The 7,354-nt window shown below is 39.5% G+C and overlaps 1 protein-coding gene across 7 annotated transcripts in view; it reads left to right on the top strand.

Moving 5' to 3' along the window:
• Nucleotides 1-583, top strand: part of ZEB2 (zinc finger E-box binding homeobox 2) — a 132,223-nt gene extending 131,640 nt beyond the window's left edge. For all 7 annotated transcript variants that reach the window (XM_070581312.1, XM_070581315.1, XM_070581313.1 and 4 more), the window contains one exon: nt 1-583. This exon is cut by the window's left edge and continues 4,922 nt beyond it. The gene's annotated coding sequence lies outside the window, so the exon portion shown is untranslated.
• Nucleotides 584-7,354: the final 6,771 nt, after the last annotated feature.

Here is a 7,354-nt window from a genome sequence, read left to right as displayed (position 1 = left end):
TTTGAAGACATAAAAAAAATCACAGGTGACTCATCTGATCATTTTATATATTAATAAATATTATGACATATATGTGAACACATCACGAATCATATAGGTGTACCAAGAGGCAATTTATGTCTCTCTTAAGTATGTACTGACATAACCTAATATACTAAAGTGGGAAGGGGCGTTTAGTCACTGAAATATGCATCGTGTAACAAAGATGAAGAAAATACATGGCTTGTGCCCATCATAAAAAAGATTCAGACTGAAGGCTTAGCTTTGGTTTTTATTCAATTAAATTGTTAAACTGTGCACAGTGATTTTTTTTAGAACTTGAGACATTTGTGATGTTGGCTGTTTAAATCTTTGTTACCTTCGCTGTGAATTGAAATTGTACATATTTAGTAAATCATGCAGACAAAACAAACTTTTTAGACAATATTTTTATTGGAGAGTTTTCTTTTCCTGTATCCATGTCAAAAAAAAAGACCTCCTTTCCCAAAATAAAAATGTCAATACTAAATTTAAAGAAGTATAAAGGAATGATTGCTTCCTTTAGAGCTAAATATTTAAATAAACATGAAGATAATTGGCAACACGTTCTTTTGGGCTGATAGGCCGTGTCCAATTTTTTGGGTCTTATGTTTCAGAGGGCCTCTGGTTCAGGGTTGAAGATGATATATTAATCTCTGAATTAAACAAATGCTATTAAATAACAGAAATAAATCCCTCAGTCTTCATTTGTATATGAAATATGGAATTAGTCAGAGTTATGACACTGAGATGATATGATGCTGAATATGCCACAAACTAAAACTTTCTCTATTAAAATAGTTACTTACCACCTATAATCTAGGGTGACATGTTAAAATACTCCAAAATATTGAAAATATAAAATGAACACTACTGTTCCCATTTGGCCTTGAGATGAATATGACAAAGATTCTAATAATTTTAGTCAAAGAAAATGATGAGTAAAAAATACATGAAGATTAAGGGGTGACAAATGATCTTTTAAGTATTCTAATTGGTCTTTCTCATTCATATCTTTAATTCAACAGAAATTGCAAATCCTGATGATCCTGATTTCAAGTGTACCCAGTCAGCTTTCTCTCTTTTACTCCACAGAATATGCCTGTTAGATTTGAAACAAAGAATAAGCCCCCAAAATGTTAAAAATAGACTACTGCCCTGGCAGGAAATTTAGCATTGGCAAGCACAGAACTCAGAAGGAACTGATCTAACATAAGGAAACATTCAGAGAAAGATTTGTGCATTATGATCCTATTCTGACCATTTTTCAGAACAGTCAAAGGGAAGTATGAGAGAGAAAATGTGTATGTGTGTGTGTGCGTGTAGGTCTGCTAGCTTTGTGTGTGCACACTTGAATAGCTAGTGTTTAAAAACAACAACAATACCCAAAGGATAGAAGGAGTCCGAATGGAGTGCTTTTGAGATATTCTATATATTGTTATCTTACACAAATGGAAAACACTTCAAATGTTGATACTGGAAAAATAAAAGTTTCTGAAGACAGCATCTCAAAAAAATTCTATATAACTTATAAGATATGCCAACAATAGAACAGAGAAAATATTAATTTATCTTTACTCTTTTTATAGGAAACTTAGATTTTAGTTTATGACCTTTCCTTAAAGGAGAATCACTTCTATCCATTCCTCAAGCAGTCTTATAATAAGACAAAGAATTACAATTACACTCCATTCTAGTTTTGTTTAGGAAGAGAGGAATACAGTCTTCAAGTACTTGAAAAAAACCATAGATGAATAAAGAATATAAATTTAGAAAGGAAACTCAAGAACATCCCTATCCTCACAGAAAACATTATGGTATATTAGTGACCACAAGCACCCTACACCTTGGTTTTTACATCACTTCTGAAAGATACCACTTCCAACACAAACAATATTTCCCAACCCTGTAGTGCAGCTTGGGATTGGTACAGACATAGAGGGAGAATACCAACTATTGAGTAACCCTCAACCACTTCCTGCAGTCCTGAAACATTCAGTGGAGGTCTACCACTTCGTTATTGAACATGCTTAGAAAGTGTGAGCTCATAGGTTTCCGGTTGGAGGTAGCTCTAAGCAAGAGGGGGAAAAAGAGAAGTACAAACCACTCTGCCCAACTTGATTTAACACTAAAAATGCCATTGCTGGAGAGCATAGGCTTGAGAATAATCAGGCCAACATCTAAGTAACCACCTTTTGTTCTTTTCTCCAAAATAAAGTGCTTGTATATTATCAAGTCAATTCCACAAAAAGGGACATTTCACTCACTTTAGAATAAGTGGTGATGGAACGTTCAAAAAATGTTTATCAGGGGCTGGCCCCGTGTCCTAGTGGTTGAGATTGGCATGGTCTGCTTTGGCGGCCCAGGTTTGGTTCCCAAGGACAGACCTGCACCACTTGTCGGTGACCATGCTGTGGCAGTGACCCACATACAAAATGGAGGAAGATTAGCACAGATGTTAGCTCAGGGTAAATCTTCCTCAAGCAAAAAGGGGAAGATTGGCGACAGATGTTAGCTCAGGGTGAATATTCCTTAGCAAAAAAAAAAAAAATTTATCAGAACAAGAAGACCTCCAACCACAATAGCTGCTTAATGTGTACTACCTTGATTTTAAAAATGAAAATTGGATTAATGATTTGTACAAATAGTTTTCCAGGAATTGTCACGATCCCTTGAGTCAGATGCCTTCACCTACAAATCAACCAATAGCTATGCTATATATGCCGCTATGAACTGACCAAGTTATAACATAGTTTGAGTGTACATTAAAATTGTCAGAAATCTTGTTCTAGTTCTTCATGAAACTCTCCTATGAATTGGGCAGGAAGAAAATCTTTATGTTTGTAATGCTCAGAAAAATAAAAGCAGTTAATCTGCCACTTGCATCTTATAGATGAGGCAACTGACGTGTACATATTCTTGAGACCACACTAGTTATTTGTTTGTTTCTGCCTCACAATGATCTAGAAAGAAGTCAAACATAGATTGTGAGAACCCCGGTCTCTGGACAGTTCTTTCTTCAACATATCACAGTAAAACACTCCTTCAAATGGCTATGGAAACATCAAAAGGAACAAGTTAATTTCCCTACTTCCTGCAAAAAGTTCATTCTAGTCCACAAGAACTCTTCCATACAAGAGTGGAATGAAAATAAACTACTTGAGAAACTCTACATTACTCTAAAATGTCACATCATCATCTGAGAGCTGTTAGCCACTGGACTAAAGTCTCCTTTTACGTGAGAGCCAGAAACAGTCTTAATTTTGAGAAATGCTCTTTAAAAACTACTACCTGCTTTTCATACATTTTACCCACTAGTTTTCTCCAAGACTTTTGACAATGCTTATGTCCATTGAGGAGTTGTGGTTCCATTCAGCCCCTCCACCCACAGTTGTGAGTCCTCAATGCCATCGTCTCTCTAGTCAATTCTTTTCTGAATCCCACGCACACTGAATGACCAGAGATGGTCAAAGGAGGAAACAAAGCAGCAGAGTGACAGGAGCAATGGGAGATTCACAAATCTGTAACGGGAGAACAGGAATGGACTGAAATAAAGAGCATGGAGGAATTTTATATATTCTCTCATCTAAAGCCTTGACTTTTAAAATCGTAGAGCTCAGAGAGAATAAAAACCCAACGCAGGTACTGGCAGAGCTGAGACCAGAAGCCAGGTCTCCCATTATGGCGTAGATGCTTTTATGACTTCTATTGAAAAATAACATTAATAAATAACAGTTATAACATTGATAGTTGTTCAATTTACTGAGTGCCAACCATGTGGAAGGTGTAATACTACGTATTAGAGGATATACAAAGATGAACAAGATAGGACTACTAGCCTCAGGTTTCTTATAATTTGTCAGCGATAGACACACACAGGGAAGTAGAATACTGAGTTCTGGGTGTCGTAGGAAATGTACTGATATAAATGTCCCAAGCACGCTCTCTTCTATACCATGGTGTTTCCTCTATTTAAACACAAAATACCATCATTCCCTCAATAATACGTATACTATTGAGTGATGCTTATGAGCAGCACGGTTCTACGTCCTAAGGCTACAGTGGTGAAGAAACAGAGAATGTTCCCACCTTGAGGGACCTACCTTCTAGTGGAGAAGATAGAAAACAAAACAACTACATAAGATCAGTTCACATAATGCTGAGTGTTTGGTTGAAAATAGAAGGCGGCGATGTAATAGCGATGAGATGGGATTGGGAGACAGGCAATCTCCTCTGTGGGGCAAGAAGGGGATGTCAGGAAAAGTCTGTCTGAGGCAGTGGTGTTTGAGATGAGGCTGAAATGAGAAGAAGTTAGCCATGGGAAGATCTGGAGTGAGAGTGTTCCAAGAAGAAGGAACAGCAGGTGCAAATACCTGAGGCAGGAATGAGTTTGGCTTTATCAGAATAAAAAGGCCCATCTAACAAAGCATAGTAGGAAGGGGAGAACATGGGAGATGAAGTCAGAACAGGAGAGAAAACCTTTCCCAGGCCATGTGAATGATTTAGAGTGTGACCTCCCGTTCAGAAGCACTCAAGAACAACTTTACAGATAAAACTCAGTGAATTTTAAGGAATGAGACTTCTTAGGTCTTTTGGCCCAACATCATGTTTTCATAGGTGAGAAAACTGAGTTTACTAATCTATGAGGTTTACCCTCTGAGAGTCAGAAGACTCAGAGGTTATTATGCCCAGTGAATAGAAATGAACATAGCAACCTGTTCATGGCCTATTTGTAATTTCCTCCCCTATAAAATGGACAGTGACGTTCTATGTCCCTCTGGCTTTAGAATGAGAGAAATCTCATTTCTCAGACTCTTAGGAGATCATCTGCTTTGTGTCTAGTCACAGGCAGATCTGTCAGCCTGGAAAACAGAAATTGTTTGGGCCAAAGAAGTTTGTATTTTGGAAACTAAAGCACCAGATACAGCAAAACTATGCCACTGTGGTACATTCCCCTGGAAGCACCTTCCCTGATCAGCATGTCCCAGCATAGTCCCCACATTTGCCAGTTTGCTCAAAACAGCTGTGCTATAATCAGACATGAGCAAGGGCCCCAGCCATTTCCCCTTCCCCTGAACTTCTGAAAAATACAAAAACTCTCAGAGCTGAGAGAGAAGCCAATAAGAAGTAAGGAACATGCAGCAGGTGGTACCATCTGTGCCCGGCTAATTCCAGCCAAAACAATCTGCTCCCTCGAGTTCCCAGTTGTGGAGAAGGGAAGAGAATCTGACAGTGGCGGAGCCAGGGGAGGGGGTGTAGGAGGGCAAGTGCAGAGGCTATTATTCAAACGTTCAGCTGGTTGTGGAAGTAGACTATTGGTGCCAGTGAACTATTATCTCTCTCCTTTTCTCGTTACAACCACTGTGGGAGATTCCTCCAAAGTCTCGCTAAGCTGGCAAGTCTCAGATCCCACACCTGTGAGACAGACATGTAGGCATCACTGTGAGTCTGTCACCACTGCGATGGGAGGGACAAACATTCTACAGCAAGACTGGGAAGCACAGCCCACCCCAAAATGGAAAAACAAGGGGGAAGAAAGCTTATGTTTATTTTATTCTATTTTCCTAGCAACTAAATCCTCTCCCTCTCACCTATTAATTCTTTGAAAATTATCCACAGTTTAGAAAGGCCTTATATTCCTCATGCTTGATCCTCAGGTTGGCATTTTCTAAAATAACATTCTTTCATTTGACGGACTTCCTGGTAAGGAGCAAATCATCTCCCTTGGTGCAGTTACAATCATGGGATAAATAAATGCAAGCGACTCAAAGATACAACAAATTATCTGTAGTAAGAACTTTCCCTTAAGAAAGTAACAACTAGACAGGGCCCATCCTCTTCACAGATGGAGGAGACCATGATGATTCAAGGGTCACGGAAAGAATTGTCTACTAAAAAAGAAGATCTTACCCACTGCAAAATTTCCACCAGCACCTTTAGGTCAGGGCAGTCTCCAGAAAGTCATCTGTTAAATGCAAATACCTGGGAGGGGTGATATTTGCCTCTTTGCTACTTTCGCCTTCTCTTAGATTAATTCATCAGTTTATAACTGAGAGTTCAGTCCTAAAGGAGTAGGGCTCAGGCAAGTTCACTTTTAGTGGGAGAAGAGAAGTGAACGTCTGGATTTCAGATGCTGACCCAGAAAACAGGGACCTCATGGGGCCCTGAAGGAAGGGGAGATGGCACCTGATCCTAACCTCCTGTTTGGGCTAAATTGTGTCCCCCTCAAAAGTTATCTTGAAGTTCTAACCTTTGATACCCATGAATGCGACCTTATTTGGAGATAGGGTATTTGTAGATGTAATCAAGTTAAGATGAAGTCGTTAGGGTAAGCCCTGATGCAATGTGGTTGGTGTCCTTATATGAAGAGGGAAATTTGGACACAGACACGCAGGGAGAATGCCAGGTGAAAACGAAGACAGAGACTGCAGTGATGCAGCTACAAGCCAAAGAACACCAAGGATGCTGGCCACCACCGAAAGTTAGGAGAGAGAAATGGAACAGATTCTTCAGAAGGAGGCAACCCTGCAACACCTTGATTTTGGATGTCTGGCCTCTAAAACCGTGAGAGAATAAATTTCTGTTTTTTTAACACACCAGGTTTGTGGTACTTTGTTACAACAGCCCTAGGAAACTAACACACCCCCAAAACAACCCGGGTCTGGGCTTCAGTACTCAGTCACTGGGTTGGTCTAAAAATCAAGATCAGTTTTGGATCTAACCATTCTCTTGGTGCCTGGACTTTAACAGATAAAACAAATATCGGCAGGAGCACCCCTTTTGATTTTGAGATGCATGTCATCAGGAAAAAGACAAACTGCCTCCTCTTTTTCCCAAATGTCCTCTATAAGGTAATCTTTTTAATTAGGATAATTAAATTCTTGTTTCAAAGGGCACCAAAGTGCAAGCATTATCGTCTGATTTCCTGTAAAGAGTATTTTCCTGCCTCCTGTTCCACATGGTGTCCATTAACAGGAGGAGCACCAAGTGAGTCAGACATTATGGTTACAAGTTTGTGGCTCATGTCAGTGCTAAGAAGAGGCAAATGAGAAAGGAAAACATAAATTGGGAAACAGTGTCAGAGGGCAGGCCAAGAGAATGGGAGAAGCAGAAAGCAGAGGAAAAGGGTGTTGTGTGGGAACCAAAGCCTTACTTCAGGTAGGAAATGTCAGAGAAAAATGCAGTAACATTTTTAAATGAAAGGAGGTGGGGAAATCCGACCAGATCCTTATCGTTTTGTTGCCGCCTGAGTTCAGTAATAGAAATTAGTGAGATGTGCCCTCTCCCCTGATTCATTACTGCTGCATGATGTTAACCTTTTTCAGCTTCACATCTC

The sequence above is a fragment of the Equus przewalskii genome, chromosome 17 (assembly GCF_037783145.1).
Source record: "Equus przewalskii isolate Varuska chromosome 17, EquPr2, whole genome shotgun sequence".
Lineage (NCBI taxonomy): Eukaryota > Metazoa > Chordata > Mammalia > Perissodactyla > Equidae > Equus > Equus przewalskii.
This window is presented reverse-complemented; position numbering and strand designations above follow the sequence as displayed.